The following is a 16,837-nucleotide window of genomic DNA, read 5'->3' on the forward strand; positions in this document are numbered from 1 at the left end:
CCACCGCGATATCTGCCGTCAAAAGGGGTCTTGCAGGGACGAGAGTCCGAAAAGCGAATTTACAGTCCTCTTATACTGCCAAAACATCCATATTTATGCATTTCGAAGCAAAAGCTTCATTACGCTGGGTAAAGCCGCTCTTCGCGTGTCGTTAAATTTGTCCTTCCCAGAGCCAGAGATCACGATGTCGCGAGGCTCAAGTGTCCACCGAGATGTCGAAATCTGAGAGCTACTGCATCCTTTCGGCAAAAACGTTCCCGGGTTCAAAGCCAACCGCGGCGGCCGCGTTACGATTGTAGCGAAACGCGAACGCGCCTTTGCAATGTCAGCGCACGTAAAAGATGCCCAGGTGGTCAAAATTATTCCTGAGCCCTCCACAACGGCACCTCTTTCTTCCTTTCTTCTCTTAGTCCCGCCTTTATCTCTTCCTTTACGGCTGGGTTCAGGTCTCCGCCGAGATGTGATATATACTACTCCCTTTCCCCGAGAACCAATTTTCAATTTTTTAGCAATTTTCTTCAAAAAACATGGTTTTGCGGAGTTGAGGTGTCCAGCGAGATGTCCAGATTTGAGAGCTACTGCGCCCTTTCTTTCTGTCAAAAACTTTTCCCTACGTCAAAAAAAATGCTTTCACATTCCTCCACGTAACCAGATTAGGTGCCCTCAGTTGCGTTTCGCCTCCATCGAAACACTATCGAGACGCTATTGCGGCCGGAGGGCAGTGCGCGCACGCGTGAGCGAACTTTGGTGAGCCTCTGCGCATTCCTCGAACACACGGGCTTGACGTCCCGTCTGTTCTCCGTCAGGTAGTTACACGCAGTGACCGAACGCTCCGCGAGTTCTGCCTTGAACGATTAATAACTGGACGCCCCACTCCAGTTGTAGCCAACACAGTGCTGTGCACGTGTGTTTTAATTCCTCTAAAATGAACTAATCACGCGCACAACCTGGACACATTTTTTATTGTGCAAATAGTTTGCATATATTACTTCTCCCCCTTTCCTCTGTTCCTGTCCCCTCAACCCTTTCATCTAATCTCTCTATCCTGCCTGCTATCCTTTATTTGCGCTGCCCCAGCTCCGATGCTTCAGTATCGATGGAAGATGCCGGGGTTAGCAAAAATGTTTTCCTTCCTTATTACTATTATTTTAATAAAAAAACCACTACCACCACCTCCATCGAAGCAAGACCGCCGCGGACAGTTTCGAACCCCGGTACTCTGGATTAGTACACGAGCGCATTAACCACCGTGTGACCTTGGCGGGTACCTATGCAGCGTGCGGAACGCTCTCAACGTTACAGACGCCAAGCCGCTGCCCCATGCCCCTGCAGTAGGGTGGGTGCGCTACCTATTGTGTGCGGAACGCACTCAATGTTAGACGCCAAGCCGCGTCTGCTTGCCCAATACACCACAGCTTTCGCCCTCTAACCAGATTTAGCAGTAGTTTAACCGCAGAGAATTTTTGTAATTTTTTTCAAGACACGCGTGTAAATTGTTTTCAGTCCTAGGCTTAAACACGGATGCTGGTCCATGAGGCAGAAATGGCTTTAAGGTGGACAGCATTGTTCGAATTTCAGTCGCCGGCGCCTTCAGCACATGGAACCAAAAAAGCCGTTGCGTTATGTGATAGTCGCGGACACTCGAAAAAATACATCGCGCCGACGCGCGTGTGACAGAGGAAGTCGAACACGCAATGACCGGCTTCCCGTCTCGTAATGTGACTGTTTTTGAACGTACAAAGCGCACCGAAGCAGCTATAGCTGCGACGCGCGTCGAGTGCTACATCTATATTCAATGCATAGCGAACACGTTGAACGCCGTGGAAAACGAGAAAATGCGGCAGAGTATCCGATGATGGCCTGAACGCCAGTTACCGGGCTAACTATTCTGCCAGAGACCTTCTGGGACATATCCTAAGAAGTCACGAATCTACCTACCCGGGCTCGTTGTCACAGAACATTGCATGTATTCGCGTTGTAAGAAGGGCACTGTAGTCCTCACCTTGTACGATGACGAGTACATCCAGGACCGGGGCAGATGTCTCGGAAAGCACCTGCAGGTAGATATCGCTGCACGTAATTACCAAAAGTGATCCAGATTGTTGCCGGCCCTTCAAGGAGTCCCCTCCTCTGCATTCTGAAGAAGGCTGGTACGGGGCACTAGCCTGCGACATGGTCCGAACAGAGTGGCGTCTTCCTGGACTGATGTCGTAGGCCAGACTGCTTCGTTGGAATGCCACGACAGCAGATCAAAAAGTTGTTGTTGTTGTTAGCCTATCAAAAGATGGCACATACCCACACTGGGGGATCGGCCAAGAATCGGGTGGCTATTCTTCTTCTTCTTCTTCTTCTCCTCAAGTAATATGGCACATACCCACGTGGGGGGATTGGCCAAGGTATAGGGTAGAATGCCAATAAAGCATTTGCGCGGGGAAGGAAACGTCAGAAGACTGAATCAAGATAAAAAAAATTGGGAAAAATAAAATGAATTCAAGAGGTATGAGTCATCCGGAATAGAATCACCTGAACGCAGTGCTCACGTGCTCGCCAACTTCCTCTTCCTTTAGCTGTCCCGTGATTCCTTTCGCGCGCGCTTCCGTCTTGACAAGAAAAATGTTTTTTTTTTCAAGCGATGTTTATTGCCTCAGGGCATAAAGATTATGATATGAGAGATGAGGAGGAGGCTTAAATAAATAAAAAAGATGGGTTCATCTAAATAAATAAAAAATGGTTTTTCAAGAAAGGAAATGACGCAGTAACTGCCTCACTTATCTCGGTGGACACCCAAAACTGCGCCGAAAGGGAAGATAAAGAGGAGGGAGTGAAAGAAGAAAGGAAGAAAGAGGTGCCGTAGTGCAAGTCTCTGGAAAGGTCCGACCACCTGTCGAAAGCGCAAAGATATTCCCATAGGTGCAGAGCAGTGGAGAATGAATGAATGAAAAACTTTATTGATTCCTTTAGGAAGTAGTAGCGGTAGAGGACGAAGTCTTCGTCTTGAAGCTTGGGTCCTCCTTGGCCGTGGGTGGGCCCCTAGTCTAGGGCTCCACTGAGTCGGGCCACCCCGCTTGCGTGTGCTATGAGGGCCCTTTGGACCCCTAGCTCGCAGCTGGTGGGCCGGCTCTCCCATTGCTCCGCACTTAGTGTTTTGTGTTTGTGGAATGCTTTATTTCTTCCGCACTCTCATGTGACATGATATAGTGCTGGTTTTGCTCCGCACCACGGACAGTTGGCGCTATACTGTGTGGGGAACATCTTGTTTAATATGTATAGGTTTGGGAAGGACCCTTTTTGCAGTCTTCGCAGCCTGTGGCTTCCTCCTTGGATAATGCTCTATGTGGTGGGGGGTATTGGAATCTTAGCCCCTTATATAGGTTTAATAATTCCGAATAGCTGTCCCCACAATTAATCTGGGGCCCCTCCGGGGTTAATGACGTTCCTGCTCGGCTGGTCATTCCTCGAGCTAGGTTGTCTGCCCCTTGCCCCTGATCCCTGCGTGACTCGGTATCCAGATTATGTTGTGTATTGGTCGTCCCTCAGGGAGCAGAGCTCTACTGAGGATCTTGAGTACCGTGCTGCTAATTCTGCCTCCAGTATAGTTCCGGAAAACCTCTTGTGAATCCGTTAAGATGTTAAGGAAGAAAAGGTTTCTAGAGGAAAAAAGAAAAGGAGCAGTAACTGCCTCAGTTTTTATGCACCACGAGCCAACCATGAGGGAGGGGAAGGTGGGAGTGAAAAAAGAGAAAGACAAAGAGTTGCAATTGTGGTGGGCTCAAATAAAATTTCGACCCCCCGGGAATCTGTGCTGACATCGTACAGCACAGAGGCGCATTTTGTGTTCCACAACCACGAATAATAATAATAATTGGTTTTTGTGGAAAGGAAAATGACGCAGTATCTGTCTCATATATCGTTGGACACCTGAACCGCGCCGTAAGGGAAGAGATAAGGGAGGGAGTGAAAGAAGAAAGGAAGGAGGAGGCGCCATAGTGAAGGGCTCCGGAATAATTTCGACGACCTGGGGATCTTTACCGTGCACTGACATCGCACAGCACACGGGCGCCTTAGCGTTTTTCCTCCATAAAAACGCAGCCGCCGCGGTCGGATTCGAACCCGGGAACTCCGGATCGAATCCGACCGTCCCTTCTTCCCATTGTTTGTTTAGGTATAGGGTGAGTTGGCTGATTGCTTCGTCGCTTAAATTTCGGATTAACGAGTTATTAATCTTGTCCGCCCCTGCTGCCGTATTTTTTGTTGTTGCCCTTATAGCCTCGACGACCTCTTCTCTTGTGATGGGTCTGTCCGTGGTTGAGTTTTCTTCGCCCTGGTAGTCGCCTTGGTAGCCGTCTACCTGGTCCTTCCAGTAGCATTTCCCTCGTACTGCCTGGAGCAGCTGTTCTTCTGTACCTTCGTACTGATGAATTAGCCTTTGGATCGATTTGCTGCTTTCCGCCTTGCTTTTGCTCGGATCCATGACTGTTCTGAGGATCTGCCACGTTCTAGCCGTGCTGAGGGTGCCATTCAGCGAGGTACTAAACTGCTGCCACCCTTGTCTTGCCAGCTGCGTTGCATATTCCTCTGCTTGCCTGTTGATTTCGGCAATCTTTTTCTTTAGCTTTCTGTTTAGCTTTTGGCGCTTCCACCGCTTGGTCAGGCCTCGTCTTGCCTCCCACAGCCTGAGGAGTCGTTTGTCCACTTCTGGTGCTTGTTCTGTTCGATCCACTTCTTTAGTGTAGAGATCCCTGATTTGTCTAAGCTGTTGGCTCCAATCTTCTGCCGAAGTTATGTCGTCCTTAAGTTGTTTGCAGTGGGTGCGGAAGGCATCCCAGGAAAAGGAAGATTGGCAAGAGCAGTGGGGAAAATTGTTCTAAAGGAAAAAAAGAAATGAACAGGAACTTCCTCCGTTGTTATGCACCACGAGCGCACTGTGAGGGAGGGGAAGGTGGGAGTGAAAGAAGAGAAAGACAAAGAAGTGCAATTGTGGTGGGCTCAAGAGGAAATTCGACCCCCCGGGTAAAGTGTACTAGTTCTAGTATACTTTACCCCGGAAATCTGTGCTGACATTGTGCAGCACACGGGCGCATTTTGTGTTCCACAACCACGAATAAAATTGAAAATGAAAATTTGTTTTTGAGGACAGGGAATGGTGTGGTAACTGTCTCGCATATCTCGCTAGACACCCGAACCGCGCACTATGAGAAGAGGGGAGGAATCAAGGAGGGAGTACAAGGAGAAAAGAAGAAAGACGTGCCGTGACGAGACTCACACGAGATTGCTTGTTAGTTCTACCATTTCACGGGAACAATCGGCCTGTAAACCTAATAGCACGATACAAAATCTGAGCACACGGTCCCGCAGAAATGAGAATGAAAATGCGTTTGTAGACGCACAGACACGTTTACAATATTACTAATTGTTGATATCTGCGTAAAAATAAATCTACGTAGCTTATTTAGCGTTCATGTAAAATCACCAAAATAGCATGACGTGCCTGAAGTGACAAGGCATTGCGGTGCAAATAATTTAGTGACTTCAATGCGACATTCCTGATGCACACAAACTTCTTTAATCAAAATTGCCGTTTGGGCGAGTTGGTGTGACATGATTCGAAAAGACCAGCGCGGAAACAGACAGGGACACGAGAAGAAAAAACACTGACGACAGGACGAGCGCTGTCCTGTCGTCAGTGTTTTTTCTTCTCGTATCCCTGTCTGTTTCCGCGCTGGTCTCTTCGAAACTTCTTTAAATGCATAAAATCGAGTATCGGAAATATAATTGCGTGGTTATCAGTTATTTTGATTACGTGGCATGAAAGCGAACGTGAGAACGGATACGAGGTAATTCAATGTGACTATATTTTTGGCCAGAGCCGTGAGCCTTTCGTCGCCGACAAATATTGAACAGCCGCTGGTGCGCCAGATCTCTTCGTCTGATTTTGTATTTTTATTTTCTTTTACCATATTTTTAATGTTCTAATAATTTTAGTTCCAAGCAAATCTCCACAGTACCTAACACAGTGGCAGGTTAAGAATGATATACATTGCAAAGCAGGCTGCTCATTTCACTGCTTGACGCCTGCTAGGAAACCAAACCACACTGTAGAATTAAAGTTTAGGAGTTCCGTGGCAGGGTAAATGACAAGACCAGAAAAGTTTTGACATGTCCGGAACCACACGTTCCTTGTCCGTGATGTTGCAGTGCCTTAGACAATGCGTAGAGCTATGAACATCGGACATATTCATCTTAGCGTCTCTCGTACAGTCTCCGTTGTTTGGCAGGCGGCTCGATGGTGTCCTCGCAAGATTCGAGAAGTGCAGCGATAATCACATCCAACACCAGATCTATGTGGTCGTCCGCCAGGGTGCACCATCCGTCCGTCTTCATCACTTCGCACAGGTTGGCACAAATAAAATTCAGGGAGTAATGACGCAGAATGGTAGCGTTGAGCTTGTGGCCGACGATGAGACTGAACGCCGCACTCTCGAAGCTGAGGTTTCGAATGAGGGCGTCTTCACACTCGTCCCGCAGAGTCTGCAAGCCATACTTGTCAACCGCCACCATGAGGGCGTGCGCCATGTTGTCGAGGTTCGGTGAACGTCCAGTGTAGATGAAGCGGAGCATTTCTCCAAACACTTCGTACTCGATGTCTGTCGCGAAGACTTGCCCTTGCAGGTTCTCGAGCATGTCGTGCTGGAACATGGTTCGAAAAACTGGTGACCGGGACGCCAGTATCGCCTTGTGCGCACCATACCTGCCGTCGCCCACATTTACAGTGACGTCGGCGCCGCTACCACTGTCCAGGAGCCAGCCCAAGTCTTCCGAGAGACGGCAGTCTGTGACACTCACAGTGGTCCTGTATCGTTCTGTGTGCTCGTTGGAGCAGTCAACGAAAGTCAGATCGCAGCGTATTGTAAGCGAGTATCCAGGCATAAGCTGCGCAGCTTCACTTTGCAGAGCGCTTCTGGTTATGGTGCCCAAATATCCGCTGGTCGCTATCCCGTCCGTGAACGTTAGTACAGTCGCGGTGCTCTTGAGAGCATCGTTGTTCTTCACATCGACGACACAGAACGTTGCTTCTGCAGTCACGTTTTGGCTATCCTCGTGGTGGAGAAAAAAAGACCAGAACTGGCACTCACGGTAATCGTCGTTGCTATCTTCTCCAGTGCGGAAGGCCAGGTACCAAGAACCGTGCGACTGAAATTTGGAGCTAGCTATTTCTTGTCCGAGACGCCCCCAGCAGAAGGAAAATTCTCGATTAGCCATATAGAGGAAGCCTTCGCGGTTTTGCTCGTGGGGATGGAGTCGTCTTCAGGCAGTTTCATGGCGCCCATCTTAGAAGGCTGCGCGTGTTAAATGTCTACGCTCACTAAGGAGCTTGGGGATAAGGAGCCTTAGGCCTTGCAGGATAAGGAGCTCTCAACCGTGTCGCAAGGACCGAGGCTTGCTGTCTCGGAGGTCCCAGTACTGCGGCCGAAAAGGAAGGAAGGAAGGAAGGCCTCAGACGTTGCTGGCACATACCCACTACGGGGGAGTGGCCAAGACACAGGCGGTTAATTACTGGATACAGGAAAGTTCTGACGGGAAAAGCAGTGGAAATAGTATGTAGTCTGATAGATTGGAAGAGGGAAGGAAAGGGGTCCAGTTTACTTGGAGATCGAAGACGGGACAATTGCTTAATGTGCATAATAGTACACAATGCCTGTAATGTTGCAATGTCTTACTGACTGAGAGCGTGAAAAAGAAATTAGAATGGGAGTCACTGCGTTTCTTGAAGAAAATTTTGCACAGCAGAGCGCACTCCTGTAGCTTCGTCCAAGCTAAGAAGCGCCAATGGAAAGAACAACCGCGGAAGACACAGGCAAGCCCATTTGATGAAATGGAATTTGCAAAAGACGCTTCCTCAAATGAGAAAAGCAGCGGCAGAACAGCAGGAAGTGATCTATTGTCTCAGGTTCGGCACAAAAAGGGCACAGTGGGGAAGCTGCCAGGCCAGATCTGTGAAGGTAGAAATTTAGAAGGGGAACCCGGCAACGCAAGCGCGTGAAAGAGACCTCTAGTCTGCGTGAGCGCCAGTCTTTGCTACTCCAAGGATGCAGAAGATGCTGATATTCGGGAGATGATGTAAGAGCCGAGGCAGCAAATTCCTGAAATATTGTGTAGCTGCGAAACCTCACCGCAGCTGTATATGCACACGATGGTAGGACAGCAACAATTGGGCCGCTGAGAGAGGCTCTTGCTAAGGAATCTGCAACCTCATTTAAGTGAAAGCCCATGTGACCTGGTACCCAAAGCAACCTTACCGAATTTAGATGCAGCGGAATCAGGAACTTAAAGAGGCGTAATGGCCGAGAGTCAGTGGGTGAGGATAAGGAAGAGCAAATGGACAGAGAGTCTGTCATAACCACGACCTGGGAAACGGTAGATTCTAATTTTCGTAAGGCTAAGATTACTGCTAATAATTCAGCCAGAAAAATTGGAGTGAAGTCAGGAAGACGGAGAGAAAAAGACCAATCCAGTGAAGGTGAAAAAATTCCCATACCTGCCTTTTCGCGATCCTGCGAGGCATCGGTAGCAATAAGAACATGAGAGGGAAAGGACCTTAGGTGGTCCTGCAATAGACCCTGAAGAAGCGGGAAGGGCTGCAGCTTTGCATTCGATGGGAAAATATCATCGAATTCAATCTGGACAGATGAGGAGTTGTTATATATTTGGCGGACATCTGTGAAATGAATATTTATGCGATCAAGGAGGGACTGCACGTAACATATTTGCGGGGTATGAAATCGAGACCAGGCAGCACTAAAAAAGGCGGAAGGTTGACTGAAAAATATTATACTGGAAGCGTGAAGAGGTGAGTCGCACAATTTTAAAAATGTTTGAACTGTTAAAAGGCGAAACCTAGCTGATAACGAAGGCATTCGCGCCTAAAGGTGCAGAACAGCATTGGCGACATATTTTGGAAGCCCCAGACAAAGGCGCAACGCCTCACGCTCCAAAAGCACAAGAGGACAAAGTTTATAGGCAAGAGCTCCTGAGAATAAAACACACCCGAACTCCAAATTTGGGCGGACGTACATTTTATAAATCATCAGAAGCGTATGCCTTCTCATGCCTGACCTAGCACTACAAAGCCTGCGCAGGATGCCAATGGCCCGAACTCCTTTTTGCAGAAACTTGCTCAATGTGTGGCCGCCAGGAGAGAGTAGAGTCGTATATTACACCGAGATACTTCACCGCCTGAACTTGAGGTATTATGTTATTTCTATAGACCAGGCAGATGTTTACAGGAACAGAAACTGGAAATACTAACAATGCGCATTTCTTCACATTAAGGGACAGATGAATTCTTCCTAGCCAGTTGTCAAGAACATTGAGATAATTTTGCAGAGTTTGATAAAGAGTGTGAATGTCACCTCCTGATGCAAAAAATGCAATATCGTCGGCGTACACATAAGTTTGCACATTTTGAATGCATGGAATTGAGCTTAGAAAAATGTTAAAAAGAACAGGTGAGAGAACTGATCCTTGCGGAACACCTCTTGTCTGTGGAAATCTCCTTGAGGAAACGCCATTTTGGCAGCTGTAAAATTCTCTATTTTCCAAAAAAACAGAAATCCAGGCTACAAAATAGCTTGGGAAGTTGAGTTCCTGTAATCTTAGAAATAGAGTCGAGTGCTCCACGCTGTCGTATGCTTTACTGATATCCAAGGTGGCAAGCGCAGCAAACTTTTTACTATTGCGAGCTAATTTAATACGACTCTCAAGGTCAGTATGAGCACATCAAATTGAACAACCCGGCCTGAAACCAGTTTGACATGGATTCAAGACAGCATTTTCTGAAATGAATGACATGACACGGCTGAGAAGGACCCTTTCCACCAATTTCACTAGGTTCGATGTTAATGAAATAGGGCGTATATTGTCTAAAGTTAAGCCTTCCCCTTGCTTTTTATGCAATGGAACTATTTCAGCAAGACGCCACTCATGCGGTATCCAAGGGCCTTTAATAGAATGGTTAATTAGAGCCAACAGGTCTGCAGGAAATTCATTGAACAAAATTTTGATCATAAATAAAGTGACCTTGTCGGGGCCAGGAGCCGCTGGGGATAAGCGCAGAACAATTTGCGACAGCCCAGGCATAGAGACCTCAGTGAAATCACTTGAGGTGCATGTGAATATAGTAGGAGAAGGTAAAGCAGATCTAAAGCGAAGCTCTAGGCCACACGCAATATCTTCTAAGGCGTTTGCGATGTCAGCAGGGGACTGAACGAGGGATTCAATGTTGGCAGCAGGAGGAATCACCTTGATGCGCCTCATGAAATTAAACAAAGCTCGTTTACTTCCTGATTGGGAAAGGAAATCATAATGATTTGTATTATACTCCTCCTTTGCACGGGCGACAGTGCGCTTAAATGTTGCTGCAACATACTTATAACCCAGCCAATTTTTTGGGCATTGATTGATGAGAAGTTTCTTCCAAGCTGCTTTCCGTCGTCTATATGCACGCGTGCACTCAGCATTCCACCAATTGTTCGCGATTGCACCCTTTGTTCTCTTAACCAAAAGTTCAGACTTTTGCCTTGCATGGTCCAGTACTAAACATAGATGTGCAGCCTTGCTTTCGGCGCTTCTCTGAGCGCGAGTGTTTGAAGTGATTTGGAGGGCTGATTTTAGCGTGTCTTTAAAGCAATTGTAATCTATTAACGTGCGCTGATGTCGCTCAGGAAGAGTTAATTTACACGCAAACTTGAAACTAATCGGTAGATGATCACTGTTTGTTGTGCAGTCAACAGGCGCCCAAGACATAACGGAGACTCCTGTGGAGGAACAAGTTAAATCCAAGGCAGAGCGGCATTGACTGCGAACAAACGTAGGCAATCCGGAATTGTTACAGATCAAGTTGTTGTCAGAAGCCCAATCAAATAGCCTAGAACCAAAGCTGTCTGTTTTAAACCCCCAAGTCACATGGTGCGAATTGAAGTCGCCAAGTAATAGAACCTGAGATCGGCTACTAGACATGAGTGAGTCAAGGGGCCAAGTGTCACGCACACCAGACGAGAAATATGCATTAGCTACCGTAAAGGGCTGTTGACCTGTTGACCGGTGCTTTCACCTCGTTTCTGCTTTTTCATTGCTTCTGAATCACTGGGACAAAATTTTCTTTCTTTTTCATCTCGGGGAATTGAACCTTCGCCCTAAACACGAGGCAATGTTCCAATCCTGTTCACGTGACTTTGTTAATGAGCAGGCAACCCGAAAAAACAAAACTGCTGATAAGAAATTTGCTTCCTTTGCTCTTGGCATTCTAGAACCGCCCAAGATCTTCCAAATGGGGAAACTGCATGGTCTTTTGCCTTTTTATGCTCGTTGTAAAGGAAACTTCACCGAATGCTGCTTTGCGGAACAAGCATTACAAGCAGAGGAATCTGCCACAACCTTTATTGAGACTAATTTTACGGCGGTGTACCTTTAATGCAAACTTTACTAGGCAAAATGCACAGAAGCAGTAATTACCGAAAAAAGAAGTGTGCACTATTGTGAAGAAAACACTTTTTTTGCTTTTATATACTGCAATTGCCCGTTTTAACGAGCACCCGATTTTCATGTTGGCTGAAATATAAAATGCATAATCTAGGCGGAACCTTTATGCACGTTTGCATCTGCGTCGGCGTTTGCTGTTCGTTCTCTATCTTGGCGGTTCTTTTTTGCTAGCTTCGACGATCGTACACATGAAAGTAAGAGACGAGTGACAACACAACTGCAAGACCAGTAGTAGGAGGCAAACGGATAACATTGGAGGGGACACTTAAGCGCCAGCTTAACGGTATAATGCGATAGCTAATTGGTTAATGGCAATATTTGCAGAATTGGGCACTCCCTAATTTGCATTCATTGATACCCGGGAGTCCTCATACCACTCCTGGCGCAGCGGTGCAGCCGTTAAACGATGCGTCAGTGCCCTGCGTTGGCAGGTTCTGTCAATGGTGGGCCCTGTGCGATCCATGAAGCTCTTCCCAAAAACCTCTCGCGACCAATCAATAATATGCCCAACGGCCGTTACCTGCCGCGGTGGCTCAGTGGTTAGGGCGCTCGGCTACTGATCGGGAGTTCCCGGGTTCGAACCCGACCGCGGCGGCTGCGTTCCGATGGAGCGAAACGCTAAGGCGCCTGTGTGCTTTGCGATGTCAGTGCACGCTAAAGATCCGCAGGTGGTCCAATTTATTCTGGAGCCCTCCACTACGGCACCTCTTTCTTCCTTTCTTCTTTCACTTCTTCCTTATCCCTTCCCTCACGGTGCAGTTCATCTGTCGGCCGATATATGAGACAGATACTGCTCCATTTCCTCTCCCCAAAAACCAGTTTTTTTCAAACTGCCCACCTGCGATGGTGGGCAGTTTGCTGACAGTGAAGTGGGCAGGTTGTGATGACGCGACAAGGTCACGTCACCTAGCCACCCCACGTGCTTCCTTGGTTGCTTCGCTGGGCATTTTACGGGGATTTTTCGCTCACGGCCAACGACGCCGACCACGAAGATATCGAGGAGGACAACGCGTTTTCTGTGATAAGAGCTCCCTAGCTATACCGCGTTAAAACATGTTTGCCATCGTCGTACCCGCTGTACTACTAGCGGTAGCGAGAACGCTTCTTCTTCTTCTGTTGTTGCCAGGAAAAAGGAAAGTGCACAGGCCGGCCCACTGGCTCAAGCTGAGCCACAATCGTTACCACGTGCAGAAAGTAGGAGAGTTTAAAGATAGGTTAGAAAAAGAGGATTGAAAAGACGCGCGCTATAATGCCCCAGACCGATCCATGAGGCAGTGCAATACCGGGCCAACCGGTGGCGGAAGTGAAGCAACCTTCAAACACGCCGCCACATTTCCAAAAATATGTTGGGTTCAAATGGGACCCGGATGAGATATTCTATAACAGAAAACGGCCCACAGGGCTTCGAACCCTATTCAAAGCATCCCTGGAACGCGTCCCTGGAACGGATAGTCGCAGAAAAGTGAGGGGCGGGGGCGCGTTGTGCGCAGGTTGGCACCCGGGATTGCAACAGTGCAGAGGGTGCCACCCACGGCGACACGATCACGTCATCACCCCGAGCACATATCCGGGCCCTTGCGCCTCGCGCTAACTTTCCCAGAACACAAATAGCGAATGTTCCAGCAAGGACGACGCGTCTGTATTGGTACACATTCTGCGGCCGTGCAGCCAAGCGTGAACGGAGAAAGGAGGGCAAGGACAGAACAGGGCGGCAGGAAGCCCACTCGGACTGGATCGCTCTTCGCGTAATTAATATTGCATACAAGCTCGTGCAGTCTTTGCGCATGACGAATCTCGCAATCGCAATTCAATTTTACGGCAAGAGCTGTCACAACAAGCTTTCCCTGGTCCTTGGCGTGGCTGGAGTCTACAAAACTCTGCAGGTGCCCGGACATGCACCCATTGAGTGCTCCGGAGGAGGCAGCTTCAGGGCCAGTGTTTCTAGAGTGAAACAGAATGTACAGGTGTGCCTAACCCTTGTTCAATAAAATACAGAAGTCCCCCTCTCGGCGTCCGGACCTGTAATGAGGCGCGGTGGCTCAGTGGTTAGGGCGCTCGGAGAGTGATCCAGTGTACCCGGGTTCGGACCCGACCACGGCGGCTGCGTTTCGATGGAGGCGAAGCGCATAGGCGCCCGTGTGATTTGCGATGTCAGTGCAAGGTAAAGATCACCAGGCCCCCTTTCTTCCTCTCGCTTTTTCAATCCCTCCTTTATCGCTTCCCTTAATTACGCGCATAACAGGTGTCGGCTGATATGTGCGACAGATACTGCGCCATTTCCTTTCCTAGAAAACCAATTATTATTATCCTCATTCTTCCTGGAGGCCTGCTTTACGGACCGCTAAGCCCGCCGGCCAGAAATGGCTGCTTTATTAGGCCTTATGTGAGGCACAAGCCCGTGGACTCCTGGACCAGTAGGAGACCACGCTGGAAGATTTTTTCATTCCTTTTTTTCTGATAAACGTTTTTTCCATCCATCCATCCATCAATCCGCAAACACTAATTTTCACTTTCGCCGTCTACTGACACGATCACCAGCGTCTTGCGATACACCAACTTTTCCCCCTGCAAGCCTGGTATCATCGTCTCCAGGAACCTCAGCGACACCCGTCGACACCACGTTTGTTAAGGTGGGGACAATTTTTGACCACTTTTCGGTCATTTGAAGCTTTCGTCACGCCGCGGTGGTGCTAAGCCTAACGGCGCAGGGGCCTGCGATGGCCCCGGTCGGGGATCCCTCGGCTCTGGCGGCTCCAAATCAAGTCACCGGATACGACCCGCAGTCCTTGCAGATCGTAACAATGGATACCCCTCAATCCAAGGATACGACTCAAGGTGAGGATCCTCTACCAACCGAGGACGATTACGTCGAAGATATGGTCCGCGTCTGGCGCGGAAGAACGCGGCGGCGGCATCGAGGGACGCTGGTGCTGGTGCCACTCAGCAACAGGCGCCGGCTAGCTCTGCGCATACGCAGGGCGGGAGAGCACTCACCGCAGCCCCGAAGAGCTCCAAGCAACTCCGGTGGCGGCCGCAGAACACGCCGTGCATTGAAAAAGATGACATCGTCGTGGTGCTGAAACCAAGAAACACGGTCGACCTCAAGGCAACTTTTGGTCCTGGACGAGCCGGCGCTGCAGTCCGCAGCATCCTCGGGGACGACGCAAATGCTGGACTTGAGGTGTGGCCCGTTTGGGACCAAAACGTCCTTGTATGTGCACTGAAATCTGTCGAAGCCGCGGAGAAGCTACTCCGGGATATTGTGCTGCCAGTAGGGGAACGCGAGCTATTGTTCCGGGGACGCCCTAAACTCTCCGGTGCGTTCTGTCGAGGCGTCGTGACTGTTTCGCCACACGAAACGTCTGAAAGCGTTAAACGAAAACTCATTGCGGAACAAAATGTGGTGTCTGTGCGCAAGCTAGGGGGAACCCCGGTTGCGGTGATCACCTTCGCGGGGACCAAGGTGCCACGGACGGTGTTGTACAGCTACGAACGGCTCCCTGTTCGCCTGTACAAGAAAATAGTACCAGCATGCCACCGCTGTGGCACAGTGGGCCATCGGGCCGATGCGTGCCCGCGACCGCAGCCGGGCCGCTGCAAACGCTGCGGAGTCCAGGTTCCCGATGCCACTTCTGATGGCCCGGCAGAACATGACTTTGTTCCGAGCTGCCTCATCTGCGGAGGCGGCCACCCTACCGGAGCTCCTGGCTGTGCCGGGCGGTTCCGGAAAGCCATCAAACCGAGCTCCCCATCCGGATCCAAACCGAAGACAAAGACGGGGCCCAAGCAGGCTCCTCTGCCCAAGGCCAAGAAAGCGCCAGCCGATCAGGAAACCAAGGCCAAACCCGGCACATCGAAACCTGACAAGTCCGCGACCCAGGCGGTGCCCCCGGTCCTCAACGCCAGGGACTTCCCGCCCTTGGCACCCGTCCAACCACAGGTGAGCAGTTCGAGTAGGGCAGTCTCCGGGCCCCCTACCCGTCCCTCCCCTACCGGAACCGCCCTACAGCAGCAGGTAGAGGAGCTCAGGCGCCAGAACCAAATTCTAGCGCGCAAAATTCAAGAATTAGAGGCCAAACAGGCCGGGTCATCCGAACCAATGCAAGAAGCTGAGCCAGATGACGAGGATGACGGATCATCCGTAACATCTTGCCTCACTAGCGTCTCGCGGCAGTGCGGGGACACGGTAGTTGGATCTGCTGGTCGCGTCGCCGGCCTAGAGGCACTGCAGCGCCAAACCGAGCAACTGGAGGAGCAAGTGGCGGCACTCCCGAATCAAATCATGTCAGCAGTCCGCGAGTCCTTCCAGGACATGTTCAAGGCAGCTTTAACGCAAGCACTTCCCGACCTTATGGCCCAGGTCACTGACTCGGTCCTTAAAGCCGTGCAGCCCTGGGTCAGCACCCAACTTAAGAACGCCACTAGCTGCGAATCCCCTCACCTCAAACGTAAGACAGCCTCCTGCCAGGCAGCGCAGCAACATGGTTCAGGCTCTTCAGCTGGTGGGTCGGTGCGGCCAATCGCTGGGGTTGCGCTGGCTCCCGGCCAGAGCTAGTCCGCTCGCCCGTAAATAAATATAACAAAATGGCTAGCAGATCTAATAGGAATGATAAAAACCTTGAAACATTCCAGATCATCCAAAGGAACTGCAGGGGTTTCAGAGCTTGAAAAAACGGTCACACCTCAAGCTCTGCCTGCAGTCCTTAGGAGACATGCCGGCACTCAATGCCCTGCAGGAGCCCGGTATAGACGCTAAATTATCAGGCTACAGCACCTTTCAGGGGGGCGCCTCTACGTGCATCTTGGTGAATAAAGCTTACACCGTGGTTCAGGTCGACTTAGAGTTGAGTACCGAGCAAGAATATACAATGGTCCGGGTACTGCCTAACAGACGCCGCGACTTGTCAATATATATCCTCAACATATACTGCCCTCCGCATAAACCGCGCATAACCTTTAATGAAATCTTCCTTCGCGCGATAAAAATGGCAGCCAAAGAGCCTCTAGTGATCGTTGGAGACTTCAATGCTCCCAGCCTTCATTGGGGCTACCACTTCGAACAGGCAAGAGGACGTAAGCTGGCGGAGCTCATCTCCACCCTCAGCCTCACGTTGCTCACGGACCCGGCGTATCCCACCCGAGTGGGGAATTCGGTAATCCGCGACACGTGTCCCGACCTTTCTCTCGTTAAAAATGCTAGAGAGGCTGCTTGGGAGAACTTGGGAGATTCTCTAGGCAGCGATCACCTCCTTCTCCGGATTACACTCATGGCGAAGGCAGCGCGCCAAAAATGGGGTCA

At 49.8% G+C, this 16,837-nt stretch overlaps 2 pseudogenes; one reads left to right on the plus strand and one right to left on the minus strand.

Annotated features, from left to right (window-relative positions):
• Positions 1-6,240: 6,240 nt before the first annotated feature.
• On the minus strand, positions 6,241-6,927 carry LOC144102682 (speckle-type POZ protein pseudogene; annotated as a pseudogene).
• Positions 6,928-14,255: 7,328 nt separating this feature from the next.
• Positions 14,256-16,093, plus strand: LOC144102683 (uncharacterized; annotated as a pseudogene).
• Positions 16,094-16,837: the final 744 nt, after the last annotated feature.

This window comes from Amblyomma americanum, chromosome 8 (genome assembly GCF_052857255.1).
Source record: "Amblyomma americanum isolate KBUSLIRL-KWMA chromosome 8, ASM5285725v1, whole genome shotgun sequence".
In the NCBI taxonomy this organism is placed as follows: Eukaryota; Metazoa; Arthropoda; class Arachnida; order Ixodida; family Ixodidae; genus Amblyomma; species Amblyomma americanum.